The following is a 20,363-nucleotide window of genomic DNA, read 5'->3' on the forward strand; positions in this document are numbered from 1 at the left end:
CATCATCATCACCTTACCATTATAATTTTCAGTTGTATTACAATTGTAACTTTGACCAGAACGATTAGCTTTGAAAGTTTGTATAGGGTAGTAATTAAGTGAGGATTTTGAAGTCAGGTTCTCTGCTTTTAAATCACTCCTCTGCCATAGAGAAGCTGTATGATCTTACCTTTTTTCCTTAATCTTCCAAATCTCAGCACTCTTGGTTGTGAAATCAATCTAACCAGAAACCCATTTTATAAAATTATGGTGGACTTTTTTTCCTTTTAATGACTGAGTAGTATTCCATTGTATATAAATACCACAATTTCTTTATCAGCTTGATTGATGAGCATTTGGGCTGGTTCCATATTTCTGCAACTGCAAAAAAGGGTGAGAGGGGGGTGAGGAGTTAAAGACTACAAATTAGGTTCCGTGTATATTGCTCGGGTGATGGGTACACCAATATCTCACAAATCACCATTAAAGAACTTATTCATGTTACCAAATACCACCTCTTCCTCTAAAGCCTATGGAAATAAAAAATTTAAAAATAAAATAAAATTTAAAAAATTATAGTATAAATTAACTGATAAAAACTATTCTGAGTTTCCTGGCACACAGTGGAAACTTTTAAGTGTTAGTTTTCATCACCACTATTATTACTGTTACTAATATTATTGCATGGAATATTATTTTACGTTATTCTCCCTTTCTGCATCCTCTTGTGTTGATTACTACATTCCGCAGATAAGGTAGTATGTAGGATATTTTCTGCTAATTGCCTGAAAGAAAATACCAAAGAAAGTTGTTTATTAAATTTTGAGATTTAATTGTATGTTTAAAATGGACTTTATTGAAGTATAATTTACATACAATATCATGTTCTCTTGTAAGTGTGTAGTTCAATTAGTTTTGACAAATGTGTATTTTCTTGGAACTATCACCAGTAGCTTTTGGGTTTTTAAGTTGACTTTTAAAACTAATGGATATGGCAATAGTTTTAAGGGAGAAAAAGTAACTTGTAATGCAAGAATTTGAATGGTTGGGTTTCATATTCCTAAATCCTGCAGGATTCAGAACGTTATACTTATGCCCATAATAACAGATATCGAAGAGTAGCTAGGTGACTCATGTTAGATAAAATGTAAGGCTAACAAGAGTCAGAGAAAATGGACCACGTGCCCTGCCTTCCAGCTGAGGTGGGGTGAGAGATAGAGAAAGAGATGGCAGAAACTCTCAATAGGTTTGGAAGCTGTAAGAGACAACCTGAGAGAACCCAAGCGAATGGCCAGTCTCACACTTCACAGAGTACCTACATGCACAGCACGGTTTAGGAGCAGGCGAGGATAAATGGCTGAGTTAGATATCTAAGCAATGGGTCCGTGACACAGTTAGTGTTCCTAGAACTTCAGGGCAGTGCAAGAGTACTGTGCGAACCTGAGTGCTCACGAAAAACACCACAGCATCTGAAAGAGTATCAGGGCTGAGAGGCCTGTTGTTAAGTATGTAGAAGCAGACCAAAGACTAAATTCCAAGTGAAATTTATGTAGATGAACAAAATATTGATTAAAGAGAAAATGCTTATCTCAGTATATTTCAGCTTGAGTAAAAGGCAATGACTAATGACCATATAACTACTTCTTTACCCAGTGCCTTAGCAATCAAATGGCTCAAGTGACTCCAGACAAAAATGCAGGGTAAGACGAGGGGAAATTCTCAAATGATTGAGTTCCTGAATTGGCCACGCTTAAATTGCCAAACCCTGCTGGAATTGGGGCTTAAAACAGAAAGAATACTTTATTATAGGGGAAAATAATTTTATTTGTGTATCTGGTTTGTAGCATGAAATGTATACTAGCATGTTATTTATCAATATAAATGAACCTTTGAAAAGGATGAGGTGGGAGCAACCATTTCTCTCCTCTCTGGGAAGGTTTCTTATATCCTAAAGTCTTGAAAGGAAAGTGGAGTTAAAACAGAGTGCTTTGCTTTTTTGATTACACAGTACTATGTTTTTATACCCATCATCTAGTTATTGATATGTTGGTAACATACCTAAAATTACATTCCTTTATTTCAGCTTTGCTGATTGCACTTTATGTACTCATCACATGACAAGCTTTAATTTGCTGACAACTATTAACCCTCAATTTCTTTCCTTGTTCCTTTTCATTTTTTTCTTTCTTTTCCAGTTCACATATTTTTCTATTAAGCCAAAATTGTTGATGAAAGAATTTTAAGCAAAGGCATAGAATCATTGTTCCAGAATGTCTCCCTTGAATATCAGTGCTTTGGAAATAAATGCTTAAACTTAAAAGTAAATTATAACAGAAAAGCATCACTCAGAATAGTAAAATCTAAAAGTAAATTACAACAGAAAAGCATCACTCAGAATAGTAAAATCTCAAGAATACATATTGAAAAACAAAATAAAAAATAAGTGAACAGTGATAAAAACCTTTATTCAGTGAGTAGACAATGTTTTAAGCATTCTACTATTCAGTAAATAATAATAGTCTCTTTATTATGTATCAAAAATATTCCTAGAAGTTGTTTTTTAAAAATATGCTTTTATCTCATACTGCTCAGCCCAGCATTAGCCTTTTATTTTTTCAATCTTGGGACTAACTATCCGATTATCTGTGAAAATTTTGGTCACTGGTTACATATCTCCTTTTCCCAGTTATAGGACTTACCTCTTTTCAGAATTTTATAAAACTATGTTTTAATTTCTTGATTCTACCTGCTATTTTATCCCTTTTATGTACATTCATCTATATGTCTATTTACATTTTATGTGACTATTCTGAGAGAATTCTTCAGTTTGATTTTATAAAACAGTACCATATGGCCTCGTAGCAATTACTCAACTTTGCTCTTGTAACACATAAGCAGCCATAGATGATATGTAAACAAATATGAATGCTGTGTTCCAATAAAACTTTATTTACAAAACAAGAGATAAGCAGGGTTTGGCTTATGTGCTATAGTTTGCCATCATATATTGTAGAGGACTATTCTATCTTTGTTCAAAGTAGTTTGCAGTTTTCAAAAGATTTGAGTGTTTCATAAATCATTTTAATATTAAATTGGAAAAAATCTAACCATACAAATAATTACATTACAAATAGACTAAATATTTCACTTAAGATTATCAGGGTAAATATAAAAAATATATAAATAAAAACAACATTTTACAAGATCTTCTCTACAAGAGAAATACTTCAGATTTAAAGGTGGAAATAGATTGAAACTAAAATAACGAAAAGATATACCATACAAATAGTAACTAGAAGAAAATAGAAGTAGCTATATTAATATTAAAAAATTAGATTTTAATGCAAGAAATGTTACTAGAAAGAGAGTTTATAATAATAAAGAGATCAGTATATTGGGAACATAAAACAATTCTTGTGCATTCTACATATTTTCCATCAATCAACATTCTACTTCAAATTTGCCGCCTCCCCTTTTTCTGTGTCTCTTCCCTTCCTTTGCCCCTTCTTTATCTTCTCAGCCATCTGCATCCTCCCTCCCCATCTCACATTCCCTGTGGTCGAGTAATGAAAGAGGAAGAAACAGAAACCCCACTCTATAGTCCCATGAAAAGCAGCTAGTTTTAGAGTAAATATTTTTCTGACTTATGCTGTGAAGATTGTTTTTTGCAGTAAGTGTTATATTTCCAGAATAATTTAATAATTTAATGGAATTAAAAGAATAAATAAATCAGTAATTATAGATAGAGATTTAAATACCCCTTTCTTAGTAATTATGAAACTAGACACTCAGGATATAGAAGACTTGTACAATGCTATCAATCAGAGTCCTAACTAACATAACTAGAATATTCCATCCACAACAGCAAAATGTATGTTTTTTCAAGAGTACATAGGATAAATAATATGTTAGTCATAAAACAAATGGTTTTAAATTTAAATGGATCAAAATAAAATGTTCCTTAAAATCAATGAAGTTAAATTATAAAAAGAGAAAGAAATACAGAAATTCTCAAGGATGCAGAACGTGAACAACACATTGTTTAATAACTCAAGAGTTAGAGAAAAAAATTACAAAAATGTGGAAATTATTTTCAACTGATTAAAAACAAAGACACAACATCTCTAAATTCATGGGATGCAAAACTAATGATTAGTAGAACATTTATAGCTTTAAACACAAAATTAGAAAGACAGACCTAAAATTAATAATTTGAACTTTTACCATAGGAAGCAATAAAACAGAAGAGCCAATCAAATCCAATACACTTAGAAATAAATAAATAAGTAGTAAATATCAGATAGTAAATCAACAGAAAATAGACAAGAAAATCAATGAAATGGAAAAGTTGCTTTAAAAAAATCCACAGATGAATAAACTGGATAATTTTAATTAGAAAATAAAATATAAATAGAAAATATAATTAAAACAAATGTATTAACAGTAAAACAAAATTACTTACTGTAGCATCAAAAGAAACAAATACCTAGGAATTGATCTATCAAAGGATGTACAAGATGTCTATGTTAAAAACTATGGAGTATTGAAGAGAAAATTTAAAGAGAACTAGTGAGATATATCATGTTCATAAATAAAAGCTTCAAATTTTTACTATGCAAACTATCCATGAATTGATCTCTAGTTTCAATGTAATGTTAATAAAAATTTCAGCAAATTTTGAATATTGTTAATGTAAGTCTAAATTTTACACAAAAACAAATTTAATAGAATAGCCAAGACAGTTTTGAAGAAGGAAACAGAATTGGACATCTTACACTACCATGTGTCAATAATTACTACAAAGATAGATTAATTAAGATAGTACAGATATGACGCTGTAAAAGATAAAAAGACTAATTGGAATAGAACCCAGAAACAGACTCACATCTATATGGTCACCTGGTTTATAATAAATACACTTCTGAAATTCAGTAAAGACAGATTAAGTGATGCCAGTTCAAATTGGATATGCATACAAAAAAAGAAAACCTTGGTACCTACCTTACAACTATGTAAGTATTAATTGTAGAAGCATCATAGACCTAAATAAAAAATATATAGCAATAAAATTATACAAGAAAGCACAGAAAAATATCTTTATGAGATCAGCGTAAGAAAACATTTACAAACTGGTAACAAAACACTATACACTGCTGCAGCGAATGTAAATTTTTATAACCACTTTGGAAAACTGCCCATATCTCCTCAAGCTAAGCATATATATATATCCCATGAATCAGAAATTCCACTTGGATATATATGCAGCAAATACTAGTGTTCGTATTCAATGAAAGACCTAAACAAAACAAGCTAAAATGTGTTTAATTCATAATAGTCGATTAATGGACATAACCTTGTTATGATCTGAATGTGTCCCTTCACAATTTATGTTGAAACCTAATCCCTATTGTGGGGTATTAAGAGGAGGGGCCTTTTGTGAAATAATTAAGTCATGAGGGCTTTCCCTTCATGAATGGAATTAGTGCTTTTATAAAAGATGTTGAAGGGAAAACCCTTGCCCACTTCCATCATGTGAGGATACAGCATTCTGCCCTTCCACCATGTGAGCACACAACATCAAGATGCCATCTTTGAAGCAGAGCCCTTGCCAGAAACTAAATCTGCTAGGACCTTGATCTTGGACTTCCCAGACAGCTTTCTAGAGCTGTAAGCAATTAATTTCTGTTGTTAATAAATGTCCGGCCGGGCGCGGTGGCTCACGCTTGTAATCCCAGCACTTTGGGAGGCTGAGGCGGGCGGATCACGAGGTCAGGAGATCGAGACCACGGTGAAACCCCGTCTCTACTAAAAATACAAAAAAAATTAGCCGGGCGTGGTGGCGGGCGCCTGTAGTCCCAGCTACTCAGAGAGGCTGAGGCAGGAGAATGGCGTGAACCCGGGAGGCGGAGCTTGCAGTGAGCCGAGATTGCGCCACTGCACTCCAGCCTGGGTGACAGAGTGAGACTCCGCCTCAAAAAAAAAAATAAATAAATAAATAAATAAAAAAATAAAAATAAATGTCCAAGTCTAAGGTATTTTGATATAGCAGCTTGATAAACTAAGATAAATCCTAATGTTTATTAGTACTAAAATGTGTAAGTAAGTTGTAATATGTTTATACAACAGAATAATAATACATAGAATTTTAAAAGAACAAATTTCTGGGACATATAAGGTATGTATGAATCTTAGAGACAAAATATTGAAAAAAAGCTGCCAGACATGAAAAGATACATATTACACGACTAGGTATATTGAGTTCAGTAAAGGCAAAACCAATCTACCTGCATGGGAGTCAAACGTGTGACTAATTTTGAGGAAATACTTGAATGTGTAAGAGTTAGATAGCAATCTTGTGTGATACGGAAAATCTGATGTGCAGTTACATGGATAGATATGTATGTAAAAATTAGTTTAGTTGTTCTCTTATAACTAAACTCTTACAACTAAACTCGGTGCAATTTATTTTTATTATACTTAGATAAATGGAAATACTTGAAAATAAAATATTTGTGAGGTACATCTATACTTGCTCTTATTGGAAGAAGCCCAGAGATAATACACTGCAGAATTTAAAATTTTCTACAAGAAATTTGTTGCATCAATAAAAGGACACTATGTACATAAATATACACATGTTTACACAATTTATGTGTGTGAATGAATGCATTTTACATATCATTATCTGTTTTTTCTTGAGAAAACTTTCATTTATTAGTGACTATTGTAGACACAGAGTTGGGGATGGGGAAGAGGGGAGACTGCATTTGCCTTTTATCTTCTTAGATTTTTCTGAATGTATTTTTTTAGAAGTCTGAATGTATTCTTTATATTTAATTTAGAAAAATAACCAAAAAACCTGGGAAGTTCCGTTTTAGACCATTTTTATTTTTTAATATTTTCTCTATTTTAAATAACTAATAAAAGTTATAAGATGTATATTTCTATTTAAAATTATGTTATAGTAACAGACACAAAATAATTCTCACATAAAAGATAGGTACACACTGTTTTAAACACAAGCTATATCCATGAAACATAAGTAAAATGTATTTATAAGCATATTTATGAAAAAAACCTAAATGCAGAATTTTCAGAACAGAATCTGAAACATGTAATAATGACATAGCTTTTCAGATTTGTTATTTAAAATTTAGGTGAGTCATAAAATTATCTTGCTTCCATTGACTTGGATATTTATAATGATATTCGCGCTGTGATTATGGTGAGGGTTCAATGTTTTAAATTTTATTTAGGAAGAAAAATTACGTAAAGGCATGATGTAAGATTTTTTTTCAGAAGAAAAAATTTAAAACATTTTTTCTGTCTATCAATAGAAGATTAATTTTTTACCAAATTAAATTATGGGATAGCTACACCTGAAACTTCAAGCAAAAATTCAAAAGAATGAGTTAGTTTTATAATGATTTTCATAGACAGATCTGTACAATATGCTTTTAAGTAAAGCAGACAACTTTTCCAATTTTTATTTAAAAATAATTAACATAAAATAACATGTATGTGTGTGGGTGTGCATGTGTGGGTGTCTGCTGTTTTTTTTTCTTGTGTGTGTGTGCACGTGTGCATTTAAATGTTTATGTGAATGTATATAAAAAGGTCTAGAAAGAAACATTAACTGTAAGTAATAGCTACCATTGGAGAGGATAATAGGATTGGCAGGGGACTTGTGTGGACGAGAAAATAGGCTTTAACTCTTAAATCTATGAACTTGCCTCCTGTTTGAATTATTTCACGATAAACAAAGGGTTATGCAGTACATTTCATGTGAAAAATAATGAACAAAATTAAATTCTGCAGATGGTATATGATTCCCTAAATCACAAATGCAAACAAATTAAGAATCTGCCTATATTGAAATAAAACCTCAAACTGACAATTTCTTATCAGTAACATAACTGTCAAGATAGTCACCCACACAGCCACTTTAAAATCCATTTTGAAAACACACTGTGATGTTCTGTTTTTAAAAATAATTATGTGATCTTCCCCAGTTTTAAAGAAATGATCCAGTGGTCTCAAATCAGAGATGTAGTCAGTGTTTTTCCAGAATGCTAATTTATCTTTAAAGGCTATCCTTCTTGTATCCAACATAGATCATTTGTACTGAGTATTTTGGTGTTTACTAACTGTGCATTTGAAATAGGGACTTTTTGTGAAGTGGCTTGAGAGTAAAATGTGCAATAGAGAAGTGATAAGAATGGCCCTAAATCTAATAACCGTCTCCGTGTGCTGGCTGAAAACAGAGGACTTGAGCTTTCTGATAAGAGCACCCACTCTGCAAAAATAGTCCTTTTAGTCAGTGCAAAACTTAACAGCTCCTCTCTTAAAGGAACTGACTTTCATTCTCTGAAATACGTCTGAATAAAGCAACAGCAATCAAATGGTTGTTTCTGCAACGTTTAACTGAACTGCAGCATGGAACCTCTCAATGAAAAATTAAATAGAATGTATGAGATCTCCACTCCAAAAAGGCAGGGTCCAATAAAAGAAAGTTGTATAAAGGATGAAGAAAATCCTTGATATTTATATCAGTTTAGTTTGCTTCTCCTCTAAAGTGTTTATTGAAGGCCAATGATAAGTCTAACACTGCTTTTGCACATAGCAGGTATTTAACATATGTTATTTCATGTCTCATTTAATTTCTTTTTCTAGCCCGATAGGACACACAATAATCGTAAGACTTAGAAATTAATTCACAGCCCTGCATCCAGTTTTCATGTAAAGATTAACACTTCAGTAAAAGTACCCCTTTATACGTGGTCTGTAAACCTGGCTTCTGTTTATTCTTCCTCCATCTCTTCTATCATGTTTTCCTTTCACTTACTTCTAGTCATCCTGGCCTCCTTTCTATTCCTAGAACTTACCAAGTTCATTCCTCTCAGAACACTTACATTGTCTTTCCCACCTGTCTCAACTGCTCATCTGAACTGCTCACTGGGTTATAAATATCTTTTTCCAGTCATTCCCATAGTTGCTGATATGGTTTGGGTGTATCCTCACCCAAATCTCATCTTGAATTGTGACTCCCACAATTCCCACGTGTCACGGGAGGAACCCAGTGGGAGGTGATTGAATTATGGGGTGGGTCCTTCCTGCACTGTTCTCATGTTAGTGAATGAGTCCTACAAGATCTGATGGTTTTAAAAAACAGGAGTTTCCCTGAGCAAGCTCTCTTTGCCTGCCGCCATCCACGTAAGACGTGACTTGCTCCTCATTGCCTTTCACCATGATTGTAAGGCCTCCCCAGCCATGTGAAACTATAAGTCCATTAAACCTCTTTTTCTTCCCAGACTCGGGTGTGTCTTTATCAGCAGCATGAAAATGGACTAATATAGTTGCTCATATATTATCTCCCCAGAGAGTCCTGGCTGTTCACCCTATTTAATATTATCTGACACACCTTCTCTTCGATTATCCATTTCTAATTTTCTCATAGCATAGATAATTTTCTGAAAATAAGTGATTTATTTGCTTATTGCTTATTTTCTTATTTCTCCAATATGATATTAAAACTGGGAAAGCAGGATCCTCTTTCATTAACTACTTTATGTTTAAATCTTAGGACATTTATTAATATATTTTTAAAAATCTGATGAATGAATTAATATAAAATAATTATCATCTGTCATTTAAAAGATAATTATTAAGTGTCATTTAAAAGGAATAAATTGTTTCCTAGACAATAATAGATAAAATGTAGTTAACAGACAGTAGAGTCTAAGAAATGAGGGTCACCAAAGATATGCTCAATCTTCCTGTTAAAGGATTTCACAGTTGCAAATCTTTCACTTAAAGAAAAGGAGAACTGAAAGTCTTAGCATGGATTGCTGTTTCAGGCGATCTTTTGAGAATCAGGCCCTTTAAAAAAGAAATAGCCTACTTGGGTATGTTTCCTTTGTCTTTTTTTTTTCTTTTAAAAATTGATGTTAGATTTACATAAAACAAAATCAACCATTTCAAGTGTACAACCCAGTGGCATTTTATATATTCACAAGTTTGTACAACCACCACCTCTACCTAATTCCAGAAACTTTTCATCACTGCAAAATAATATTCCATACCTATTAAGCAGTTGCTTCACATTTCCTCACTCTTGGCAATACCAATCTGCTTTCTGACTCTATGGGTTTACCTATTTGCTATTGTCTGGATATTTGTGTACCTGCATAACTCATATGTTGAAATCCTAACCCACAAAGTGATGATGTTAAGAAGAGCAGCCTTGGGGAGATGATTAGGTCATGAAGTTAAAACCTTCAGGATAGCCATTAAATAGACCCCAGAGAGCTACCTTCTCCTTGTCATTATGTGAGGACAGAGCAAAAAGTCACTGTCTATGAATCAAGAAACATGTCCTCATCAGACACTGAATCTGCCAGTGCCTTGATCATGGACTTCCCATTCTCCAGAACTGTGGAAAATAAATTTCTATTTTTTTATAAGCAATCCAGTTTATGTTGTTTTCTTAAAGCAGCCCAAACAGAATAAGATGCTATTCTGGATACTTCATACAAATGAAATCCTACAATATGTGTCTGGCTTATTTTAATTAAAATAATGTTTTCAAGATTCATCCATGTTATAACATGAATCAGTACTTCATTCTTACCCAAATTTGTTCATCCATCCATCCATTGGTGAACGTCTACATTGTTTCTACTTTTTGGCTATTGTAAGTAGTACTACTATGAACTTGAGTATGGTTTTAAAGGGATGATAAGATGACCATCCCTTACTCAAAAATAAATGTTTAAGGCTAGTGGTAATCAAATTGTGGCAAGAAGTAGTCTATATTTTTATTTTTATTCTTTATATTGTCTGAGATAACAACAACATATTTTTATATTGGGTTACTTGATTGATAATTGGAGCTGTGTGTTGGGACTCATATATCAACTCAGAAGGAAAACAGACTGCCAAATAGGAAATCTTTGTTACAAAACTATTTATCATGTTTAATTTTTATTAAGATATCTATTTAGTTGTGTTTTCTCTGAGGCAAGATCTGGGTCACATTCCTCTGTCTTCTTAACTTTCATATCTGAGCTCGATACATAAATGTTTAATGAAAAACATGAATTAAATGAATAAATGACACATCCATATAAGAATAAGTAAAAAAAAAAAAACTTGATGGGAGTGCAACTCTGAAAGATGAGTCAATTGTAGTCATTTTTAAAGAAGAGAGAAAAATAGTGAGGATTTGTACATGTCTGGGAGGAAGCTTCAGAATGAATATATGAATTAAAGGAGTTTTGCAATGGATTAATCATATTATGAAGTATGATTTCTTTCTATTTTTTTCTCATGCCAACTGATTCTCCAACTCTGCAGACGTTAACTGATTTTCCTGTAATTCAATTCAATCCTGACACTAAATACCTGGAGTTAGCATTGTATTCCCCAAGCAAAAGGGCTTAGTCCCATAAGTCTACTCCCACTTCAGATGCCAATTGCAAGTCCTCCTCCTCCTACATTTCGGACCAACTGGCTATAAATGAGGGGTTCCTATAACTCCCTTCTCAGGTTTGCTAACTTTCTAGAGCAGCTCACAGAACTCAAGAAGTCACTTTACTGTTTCTAGTCAATGAACCAGAAAAAAAAAAGACAACTCAAAAGCAAGCAAATGGAAGAGATACTAGGATAAGTTATGGGTGTTGAGCAGAGCTTTCTTCGTGCCCTCTCTGGGCATGCCACCTTCCTGGCACGTAGATGCATTAATCAGTGCAAAAGTTCTCTAACCCATATCATTTAGGGTTTTCCAAGGATGATTCATTATATAGGCATGACTGATGAAAGTATCAGCCATTGGTGATTATTCCCAGCTCTCCTCAGAGGCCAGGTAAGTAGAGCTGAAAGTTCCAACCCTCTAATCATGTCTTGGCCTTTCTGGTGACAGCCTCCTTTCTGAGGATTTCTGGGAGACCCAAGCTATCAGTCACCTTATTAGCACCCAAAAATACTCTACTGTCCCTCTAAAGATCCCAAGGACTTCAGAGGCCCTTGTGTCAGGGATCCAGGATTAAGATATAATAATATTGCAAAAGATATATAGTTGTATATGCCTGGCACAACTATCATCCAGATTTTCCAACTCAAGCATGTCCACAAAGGGTAATAAAATGGCAAGTGTGCAGGCTAGATGTGCCAGTGGCAGGGTCCCCATGATTTCCTACGTGGAGTCAAGACCTACATGCATTACTCACTGTATATTTTGCTTATTCTTTGCTTTGTAAAGTTATTGTTGAAAATGTGAAAAAGGTCTGCAGATAACCTTAAAAGTAACAATGTTAAGAAGAAGATAATGCATTTATGCTTATCTACAGCACAGAAATTCAAGCTGTTGGAGAAAATAACAATATAAATGTAAAATGTATTACAGAAGAATATCATGTTGAAATAACCACCACAAACGTCCTGAAAAAAGAAAAAGATAAACTAATGATATTTTATGCTGAAAATGATGAACAGAAAGAAGTTAATGAAAAATAAAAAAAACACTGCATAAAGCTAAAAATGAAGATCTCAATTGTGTATTGCAAGAGTGGATCTGTCAGCATGGCAGTGAACACATACCACTCAGTGGTATGCAGGTCATTAAACAAAATTCTATCATGATGAACTGAAAACTGATGGGAATTGTGAATATGTAAGCTCTTTCCAGAAATTTAAGAAAAGGCAGGATATTACATTTTTAAAAAATTTGTGGTGATAGGCCAGGCATGGTGGCTCACACCTGTAATCCCAGCACTTTGGGAGGCTGAGGCGGGCGGATCACGAGGTCAGGAGATAGAGACCATCCTGGCTAACATGGTGAAACCCCGTCTCTACTAAAAATACAAAAAATTAGCCAGGAATGGTGGTCGATGCCTGTAGTCCCAGCTACTTAGGAGGCCGAGGCAGGAGAATGGCATGAACCCGGGAGGCAGAGCTTGCAAGAGCCACTCGGCTCATGCAAAGCCGAGATCATGCCACTGCACTCCAGCCTGGGCAACAGAGCAAGACTCCATCTCAAAATAAAAAAAAAAAAAATTTGTGGTGATATAGCATCTGCTGATCACAAAGCAGTGAATAAATTTATTGATGAGTTTGCCAAGGCTATTGCTGATAAAAAGCTGATGCCAGAACAAGTTTATAATGCTGATGAAACATTATTTTGGTAATTTCGCTCCAAAAATACACTGACTATAGTTGATAAAACAGCCCCTGCAGAAAGTAAGGATGCCAAGTGCAGAATAACTAAGCCGAGATATGCTAATGCAGGGGCACACGTAAGTGGAACTTGCTGTGATATGCAAAAGCTTGCATTCCTTCTGTTTTCAAGGAGTGGCTTTCTTACCAGTCCATTATGATGCTAGCCAAATTGCATGGATCACCAAGGACATCTTTTCTGATTGGTTTTACAAACATTTTGTGCCAGCATCTCATGCTTACTGCACGGAAGCTGGACTGGATGATGACTGAAAGATTTTACTATTCCTTAACAACTGTTCTGCTTGTCCTCGAGTTGAAATTCTCATCAAAAATAATATTTATGCCATGTAATTTATCCCAAATGTGATGATGCCCTCAGTCACGTGATCAGAGTATCCTTACATCAATGAAGAATAAGTGTAAAAACACTTTCTTGAACATGCTAGCAACAGTGAACCGAAATGTAGGTGTGGAAGATTTTCAAAAACAGTTCAGCATAAAGGATGCCATACATGCTGTTGCCACTGCTTGGAACACCGTAACTAAAGACACAGCTGTGTGTGTCTGACACAACCTCTGGCCTGTGACTGTTCCATGATGATGATGGACAAAGTGATGACTTTGAAAAATTCTCTATGTCAAGTGAGAAAATAATGTCTGACTTCCTTGCATATGCAAAAAGTATACCGTCAGCCCGCATGAATAAGCTGGAAGAAGTAGGTATCAAAGTAGTTTTTAACATACATAATAAGGCCCCAGTTTTTCATTCATTGACTGATGGTGAAATAACCCAAATGGTTTGGAACCAAGGTGATTGTGATAATAGTGATGACAAAGATGATACTTTCAACACTGCAGAAAAGATACCTATAGATGACATGGTGAAAATATATAATGGGCTTATTGAAGGATTAGAGCAGTGTGCATTAACAGAATACAAAAAATGTCAGCTTATGAAAACAAAGAGAGACTAAGACAAAAAACATTGTTAATGAGGTAGATGACTCTGGAGAAAACATTTAAGAAACCCGTCCAGCAGAATGCCTCCTCATCACTAAAGGGCCCACTTTCTGGCATCTCAAATGTTTCTGATTTTTATATCATCTAAAAAAGAAAAAAAATAAAATACAGTATACAATAACCTTTCAATCAAAACACAGCACTGTAGTTAGAAACTGTAAGCCTGCTTTTGTTGTTTAACAGCTGATACAGGTATTCTCGTGATGCTGCTGTGCTGCTGAGTTATCCTGAACAGGTTACTTTTCACTGTATTAATGGTATGTCGTATTTTTTACTGTTAGGTGCTTAAATGTAAATGAATTTAAGAAAATGTTGTTTAATCAGCAGCGTATAAATTCAGTTAGGAATAATGATGATTCCAAACAACCACAGACTGTCCACATGGGTGGCTGAGAGAGTGACACCTTTGCTTTCTGATGGCTTCAATGTACACAAACTTTGTCTCAAATACAAAATTATTAAAAATATTGTAAAAATTATATAAATTATATTTAGGTTATGGGTATACTATGTACATGACACAAATAAATTTTATGTTTAGATCTGCATCTCATTCCCAAGAGATCTCATTATATATATGAAAATACTCCAAAATCCAAAAAAAAAAAATTCATAATCTTAAACACTTCTCATTCCATGCATTTAGAGTAAGGGATACTCCACTTGTATTCCAATATCACAAGCTCCTAATCTCTTCGCACATCCATTCCTGTATCCATCCTTTAGTATATTTCTTGATTTCAAAAAATAAGGCATCTATTTCTAGTATCTGTATCTGGCAGGGAAAGAAAAAAAGACAGATTTCTAACTCTAGAGGAATCAAAATGTCTACTGTGTCAAATACTGTTAGGTAACACAGAGCTTCACTTCAAATTAGAAGTAAGAATTCCCTGCTCTTGAAAGCAAGAAAAAAGAATACAATTTGAGAAACTTTGATGAAGCCGTTATACTCTGATAGTTACAGACTACCCCGGAGACAAAGGTAATATCATGGGTAAGAATAACTCTTCATTGGCAAAGAAATAATTTATTTTCTTAGACAAGTCCAAATGGAGGATAAGAGTTGTTAAAGTGATGTGGTAATCAAACTATCCTAGTAATGGTTCTTGTCACCTTTAATCAGAACCAAAAATGTCTATAAAAGAAGCCTAATTATTATTGCCTAATTGTTACCGAAGGTAAAAAATAATCCTTAGAATTTTCCGATGTTTACCATATTTCCAGAAAACCCTTTGACGCTAAGTGTATTCATGTGAAGATGACACCACCACCCAGATTTTTCTTCAGAGAATCAGTTTTATAAGAAAAAAATACGCTTAGGTGAAACAAAAATACTCCACAATTGAAGAGAGAGTTGCTTTAAATTATTTTTGGCACAGTCTACTCATTTAAAAATGCATTGACTCTCCATAACGTGTTCATTTAGATGTTATAGCCACACAGATGTCACACAGTTACTCAGACATTACTGGTCAGTGCTTTGCATGCATGGGTGCTGCAACTGCTACACTTTATCTTCTTGTGGAGTCGGCTTTCTATTGCAGAAAACTGTTATTTTCCCTTCCTTCTATGGTTAATAGAAATTGGCTTCTTGTCTTCATGGCAGTAATCTTATTTGTTGTAAGCTTCCGGCACTTCTTTTTTAAAACTGTTTTTTTTTTTTTTTTTTTTTTTTTTTTTTTTTTTTTTTTGATAGAAATGTTTTAGGAAGCAAGTTTGAAAAACTGGAAACTGATTTATCTCCTTAAGAAATGGCATTTCTTGGCAATCTTCTTTCAGTCCTTGAATATATTTGGAGGTTCTTTTGGTCTGTAGCATTTTTTTCCCCATCTTCTTTCACCCAATTTATTTTTTCTTTCCCTCCCTCCCACTTTCTCTTCTCTTTTCTCTCTCCCTTTCATATAGATAACACATACACTTTCCTGTTTTATATCATCTTAAACTTCTTTGCACTATCTAGTTCAAGTAATTACAGCTTAATACATTAAAAGGTAAGTAAATTGTAGTTCCCTACTGTATTGCAACAATTCTCATTAACCGTAACTTGCATCCATACTCTCAGCTTAGTATAAGGAACTTATTGGAAACACCTATGCACGCAACATTGACCTTACTTATAAGAGGTTTTGGGTTTTTTTGTTTGTTTGTTTGTTTGTTTGTTTTAGTGGGGGGTGCTGTAGATATAAAACAGGACTCTGTAACTAGGCTTTGAATCTGAACAGTAGGGCTATCCTTCCTCATTGCTACCAATCAAATAACCTTCGTTAGATCCTTACTCAATTAGTATTTCTTTAAAATTAGTTATTACATATGCAATGCTCTTTCACTCTTTACTGTTCAAAAAGTCAGGTTCTAGCATATTGTTTGTACCTTCACCATGTGTTGGAGTCACTAACAAATAATCTTTCATTCTTCAAAGGCTTTGCAGAAAAGATGCACATACATTTTTACATTTTAAAGTGGTTTGACTTGAAACTAGCAATGCCATTTTGTGTAGGAATTAGCATATCTTTTATTTTATTAACTGTCTTCATTCCCACCATGTAAATTATATCTCTGAAGTATTGTTCTGACATTTCAGAATGGTCTCTGAAAGGTAGACAGACTTAATCTGTCAGGTTTCACATGGTTGAAAGTCAAGAATTTGGCTCTGTAAATGAATTGGTCAAAGGTGCTGGTTTATTTTGAAGGTAAGTCTTAGCTCTTCACAATTATTAGTACTCATTTGATTAGGTAAAATAAATATTTTTTGACAAGTACCATTGAGTTATATGAGAAGCATTTACATGTATGTTTGGTTTCAGAGATCCCAAGCCACATGAATGGACTCATTCTAGAATTTGACATTATTGCCTTTTGGGAGATAAAAAAAAAAAAAAAAAAAAAAAAAAAAAAAGACTTTTGCCTTGACAGAAAATCTTCTCTGGGAAATTAATATATATTACTCAGAGTCTATAAAAAAAAGGATGAAAGCATGACAAATCCAAGAGGTTTTTACCTGAATAGCCTTAGTATAATGGTCAGCCAAATCTAAATAATGGGTTTTGTGTGTGTGCGTAAAATCTGGACCAATTCTGCTACGATAGTCCTACTTTCAATAGAAAAATTCTAACATTCCATCATTTAGAAGTAAAATACATGGTTCACAAGTGTAGGAGTTAGACTCAGCTATCATGAGACTTGTTGAGAATAAGGCTTTATTGATATTTTATAGGGATGTCTGTATTAACATTTGCCTGTAACCTATTGATCAGTTATTAGTAGTGTGATAAAGTCAACCAGCTGGTAATGTTTTAAGAGGATCACTGCTTTTCTTCACGAAGGGTTAAGTATTGTCATCAAACACAGAATAATAGGGGGGAAGCCTAGACCTGTCATCATGAAGCTGGGTGGCACGTGTGAGATGCAGATACGTAGCTGAAAGCTAGAAGTTGTAAAAGCCAAAGGAGTAGTGAAATAAACTGGGAAAAGAACGTTGACCCAGTAGCAACTCCATGCTACACAGGCAATTGCACACTTAGAGAAGAGCTTGTGATTGTGTCACTCAAGAGCTTTTGATGGCAAGAGAAACAAAGAATCAACTTCCTCAGATGTGCAGTTTACGGTCAGTTATTTTGACACAAGGGTTTCTCTGATGCTAACATTCTCTAACAAAAGTACTTTCTCTATACTGAAGAGCCTGGAACAGGTAATTCATTTTATTTTCTGACCTTTGGATAGTATCTAGTCAAAAAGGACCTGGCAACTCTTGAACTCTTGCAACCAACTATTAGTTTTCATTCTAGAGGTGGTAATTTCTAGAGAAACAAAATAATACCAGAAGTAAATGGGGTTTCCACTTCAATTTGGATGACTTGGCATATGATTTTATGTTGTTTCTCAATTCTAAATCCCATTAATGATAACAAAGATGTACAAACAGGAATACGACCTTAAAGATATGAATTGGAGGATGGAACATCAGAATATAAGGGATTTTGGTGTCTTCTGAAAACAAAAGCACATGGAATGTATCAAAGTTTAAACAAAGAATACTGCTAGCCAGCCAATATCCACAAATACTTGTTTGAGCTGACCTTTAACTGCCCTATTTTCACCATTATCATTGCAAAAGCAGCATTTTGCATCAGTTTAAAATCAGCAGTATACAAATTGAATGACATACCTGGACCCGGCTAACAGTTTCTAATATAAATTTTAGTTTCCGAGAATAAAGTCATTCCCACTTTATTAATATATGCCTAAAGTTAAACTCGGTCTTGCCCATCCTTAATTTAAAACAGCTTTAATTTTAAAACTTTGACTTGTAAGTTTAACTTTAAAGTTACAAATTAATACTCCTTAGCAAAAGATCTATAGATCAGTAGAAAAAAGTCCATAGAGAACACCCAGTGGAGAGCTGTGTTAGATTTCTATAACTTCTGCAGCATCTTACCACAAACTTAGTAACTTAGAACACAAATTTATTGTCATCATACAATTATGGAATTCAGAAGTCCAAAATAGGTCTCAATGGGCTAAAATCAAGATTTGTGTCAGCAATGTCAGCATGGCTGCAGTCTTTCTGGATGCTCTTGAGGAGAACTTCTACCCCTAACCCCCACCCACCCAATCTTTACCCTCTAGATAATCAAGGATAATCTCCCTGTTTCAAACTCAGTTGATTACCAACCTTAATTCTATATTTTATTTTACTTTCTCTTTGCTATAACATATTCAACGGTCTTTGGATTAACTCATGGGTATCTTCCAGAAGCCATTTTTTTCTACCTATATAAAGAGTTAACTGTATAAATTAACTTAATATTTTGTCCATAAATATGAATAAACAGCCAAGATTATTTTGGAAATGAGAACAACAATATTAGGATAAAATCAAAAGAAACAATTGATACTTGAGGAAACAATAATAACTTAGCAATTTAAAGAAACAATGTTCTCAGGAGAAATCGAGGTGACAGACATTAAACAAGAATCACCTATGGTGAAAAAGGAACAATCACACATTTAGAAGATGTTCTTGATAATTAAAATATGATGATCAAACAGTCACGAAAAAATAGTTGGGTGAAAAAGTTGAGAAACTTCCCAAAACATACAGTGAAGTGACACAGCTTTGGAAATATAACCAAATGCCGATAGGTGGTGGTTACTTCAGAAGAAAAAAAGTCTGCTAATTAGATTTCAAAAAAGAGAACATAGAAAACAGACAACTTACAGAGAATGAATTATTGAACAGTAGAATAAATTTCTCCTTTATTTCCTTTTCCTTTTTACTTGTCCTCCATACCCCTAGTTTTTTTCTTTGTTTTATAGCACTAACCACTACCTGACATTTTATATAGTAATTTATTAATAATAATAAATTATTTATTTATTTTTTCTGTGACCAAATTAAAATGTAATCTCTATGAACAAAAAAATTAGTCTATTTTACACTCCTATGTGTGGTACTTAGGATCATGCTTGAGATATAATAGGTGATTGATATTTATCACTTAGACATATTAATTAATTTTGTATTGACAATAAGTTCATCTTTGAAGCAGAAAGACAGCCCTTCTATCCTTTTTACATTCCCCAACCCCATTCCAAGGAATCTGCAGTTCTATTATGCAGTCAATACTTAGTCTGGACTTTAGGTCTTCTGTATTCAATAGTGCTATTCTTAATGTTTAATAGACTCAATTTTTTGATTAAAAATGTTAAGCATTTGGCATATTTGTTCTGAATATTAAATGAGAAATTATTTGTACACTCTGAATTCCTTCAGTATCAAATCTTCAACCATGTCCTTGAAACAAAAATCAAAGTGACATCTAAATCCTTAATTCTAAATTCAGAGTTTCTATAACATGAATATTTCCAAAAGTAGACACTAATTTGACAACATATATAGTGGAAAACCAGCAAGAAAATATAAAACTTCAAAATCCATTAAAATATTTTCTTAAATGCTAGAGTTTTACTTTCTTTCGGTCCTACTAAGTCAAAGCATTATTAAATGAGCATAACTGGAAGATACATAATCCCATCAAAATGAAACATTAATCCCAATTTTACCTATATTTCTCTGATCCAAAATTTGGGGTTGATAGAGGGCTTGAAAAAGATATAATAAAAGTTCTTTTTTTATCTCGCCCTTTATG

At 33.6% G+C, this 20,363-nt stretch overlaps 1 long non-coding RNA gene across 1 annotated transcript in view; it reads right to left on the reverse strand.

The window, feature by feature from the left end:
• Window positions 1-248: 248 nt before the first annotated feature.
• LOC134736986 (uncharacterized) overlaps window positions 249-20,363 on the reverse strand; it is a 40,413-nt gene continuing 20,298 nt past the window's right edge. The window contains exons 2-3 of the long non-coding RNA XR_010121490.1: window positions 4,981-5,021; window positions 249-354 (exon numbers count right to left, since the gene is read on the reverse strand). This is a non-coding gene — a long non-coding RNA (uncharacterized lncRNA). The remainder of the gene's footprint in view (window positions 355-4,980; window positions 5,022-20,363) is intronic.

Source organism: Symphalangus syndactylus, chromosome 6 (genome assembly GCF_028878055.3).
Source record: "Symphalangus syndactylus isolate Jambi chromosome 6, NHGRI_mSymSyn1-v2.1_pri, whole genome shotgun sequence".
Taxonomy (NCBI): domain Eukaryota; kingdom Metazoa; phylum Chordata; class Mammalia; order Primates; family Hylobatidae; genus Symphalangus; species Symphalangus syndactylus.